This window comes from Chelonoidis abingdonii, chromosome 5 (assembly GCF_003597395.2).
Source record: "Chelonoidis abingdonii isolate Lonesome George chromosome 5, CheloAbing_2.0, whole genome shotgun sequence".
Lineage (NCBI taxonomy): Eukaryota > Metazoa > Chordata > Testudines > Testudinidae > Chelonoidis > Chelonoidis abingdonii.
In genome coordinates this window covers 152,968-155,747 of record NC_133773.1, presented here as the reverse complement: position 1 = coordinate 155,747, position 2,780 = coordinate 152,968, and positions in this window count along the sequence as shown.

The following is a 2,780-nucleotide window of genomic DNA, read 5'->3' as shown; positions in this document are numbered from 1 at the left end:
TGATTGAATCATTTCACGAGGCCATTGGTTTGAGGATGAAAAATTGAGGTTTGCAACTTCTGGATTCCTAACAAGTGACAAACTTCACGGAGCAGCTGGGAGGTGAAATTCGTTCCCTGGTAGGTTAGTATCTCCCGTGCAAAGATCTTCAGAAGTTCTGCCGTGATGCTCTGGGCAGTGATGGACTTTATGGGGATGGCCTCGGGGAAGTGGGTAGCATAGTCCATGATGACTAGGATATAACAAAAGCCTGCTGTGCACCTCACGAGGAGTCTGATTAGGTCCATAGCAACCCTTTAAAAAGGAGTCCCCACCACTGGCACAGGCACCAGTGATGCTTTCAGGACTCTGGCCAATGCAGCCTGCTGGCATTTGGGACAGGATGCATAGAAGTTCTTGATGTCCTGGTGTACTCCTGGCCAGTAGAACCTGGCTAATATTTGAGCCAGGGTTTTGTCTTGGCCCAGATGGCCTGCAGCGGGGATATCGTAGGCCATCCTCAACATGGTCTGCTGGTGACAATGTGGTACCACCAGTTGGGAGTGGGGTTCATGGATACGAGGGTCCTGGTAAACCCAGCAGAGGCAATCACCCTTGAGTTCAAACCAGGGCCACTGAGTCACACACTGTAGGTCTGTAGTGACGCCATCGACATATGCCACCTGGTCATAGGCCCAGCTAAAGGTGAGGTCCTCTCTCTGATCTCGACATAAGTCCCCATCTATGCCCCAGAGAGGTCCCTGGTCTTCGGGAGCCATCCAGGGTTCCTCTGGAGGGTTGGTCATACCTCCCTTGGGGGAGTCGAGAAGGTCTCTGGGGTTTTGTCCTGCCTCGTCACCCTCAAGAGGGTCTCCTTCCAACCCTAGCCTCTCCAGTGCAGTCTGGACGGTTGCTGCATGCCAGACATGGCTGAACTCTGGCCAGTCTCTTCCGAGGATGGTGCGATAGGGGAGGTTTGAGGTAACTCCCACTGTCATTCTCTGGGTCACTCCCTCAGTTGTGAAGGACAGCGGAGCACTGATGTACACCTTCACATCTCCATGTACACAGTGAAGTTGGATGGGCCTGCAGGTCAAGCAGTCAGCTGGGACAAGGTTTCCCTGCACCATTGTTAGGCTGCACCCCGAATCCACAAAGACCTTCACTGGCTTCCCCCAAGACTGGCCGGGACGGTCACTTTGGGCCTAGAACATTGGTGGGCCTGAGCATCTCCGGCATAGACCTCACTGAAGGAACAATCCATGGCAGGGCACTGCCTCTGGAGGTGCCCTAATTGGCCAAACCTGAAGCAGGGGCTGATCACTGTCAAGTCTCTGAATTCAGTCAAGCCTCTGAATTCAGAGGACGATCTGGGATCTCTCTCAGAGGAGTCCTTCGTCCGCTGTCATGGCTCATAAGAGGGCAGGGGGACTTCAGGGTCAAATTAGGGGGGGGCCCCATTGTGTCAACTGTTTTTGCAGCCTGAGGGTAGGCAGGGTGCCGCAGAAAGTATGGAGTGCTTTCCCCAATTTGGCGGAGGGGTTCGCACTGGGCCTGGAGGTCCAAGGGTCACCAGGGCCTCAGCTACTAAGAAGTCTTCCATGAGTCCAGCTGCCACCTTCAGGGTTGTAGGTGAGTGCCGCAGGACCCATGCCCTCCCTCGAGGCAGGAGGACATGGATAAATCCTTCTACCACCACCTGCTTGGCCATTTCTGTGGCCATTCTGTTGCTTCAGTTGGAGACAGCGCCATCAGGCACCCTTAAGCTCCTGGGTCACGATGCGGGGTTGCGCCCCCAGCAGATAAGTCTTCCCACAAAACCTATGCCAAAAGGTTTTGGGTGTTATGTCCAGAACATCCAAAATAGCAGCCTTAAAGGCCCTGTAGTGTTGGGCCTCATCATTAGGAAAGCCCTGGTAGGCAGCCTGGGTGGCCCCCTCAAATATGGGGCTAGGAGCATGGATCATTGTTCTGGGGCCCACATGGCAACCAAGGCAATCCTCTCAAAAGTGATCAAAAATGCCTCTGGGTCATTTTCAGGACCCATCTTTGTGATTTGGATCAGTATGGTGGAGGTCACTGGGGCTCCTGCCCCTCCAGGACTGGGGTTCTAGGGCAGCAGGGCAGTGAGTTGTTGGAAGCATTGCCTCTTCACAAATGGGGTGGCCAGGGTAGGGGAACACATGCCCTCCCACTCCACTGTGTCCCAGAAAGTCTCATTTATGTACCTTTCTGACTGCCCCAGCTCCTCCAGTTCAGCCACTCTGGTCTCCAAGGCCTGTACATGGTCTCTGAGGGCCAGGAGCTCTAACATTAGCAGGTTCCTAACATTTTGTTAGCTTTGTTGTCTGCTGCTGAACTTTGAGCATATGTTTTCAGAGAACTATCCACAACAACCCAAAGATCTCTTTCTTGAGTGGTAATGGCTAATACTGACTCCATCATTTTGTATGTATAGTTGAGATTATGTTTTCAAATGTGTATTGCTTGCATTTTTCAACATTGAATTTCATCTGCTGTTGCGTTGCCCAGTCACACAGCTTTGTGAGATCCCTTTGTAACTTTTCACTTGAGTAATTTGGACTTAATTATCTTGAGTAATTTTGTATCTGCAAACTTGATCACCTCACTCTTTACCTCTTCTTCCAGACATCATTTAAAGATATGTTGGACTGCACTGGCCTAATATGGCTTAGTCCTTGGTGCGGGGCGGGGGGCACTATTTATCTCCCTCCATTGTGAAAACTGACCATTTACCCCATGACAGCTTAGTTTGCTTAAGAGCCTTTGGTGACAGACTT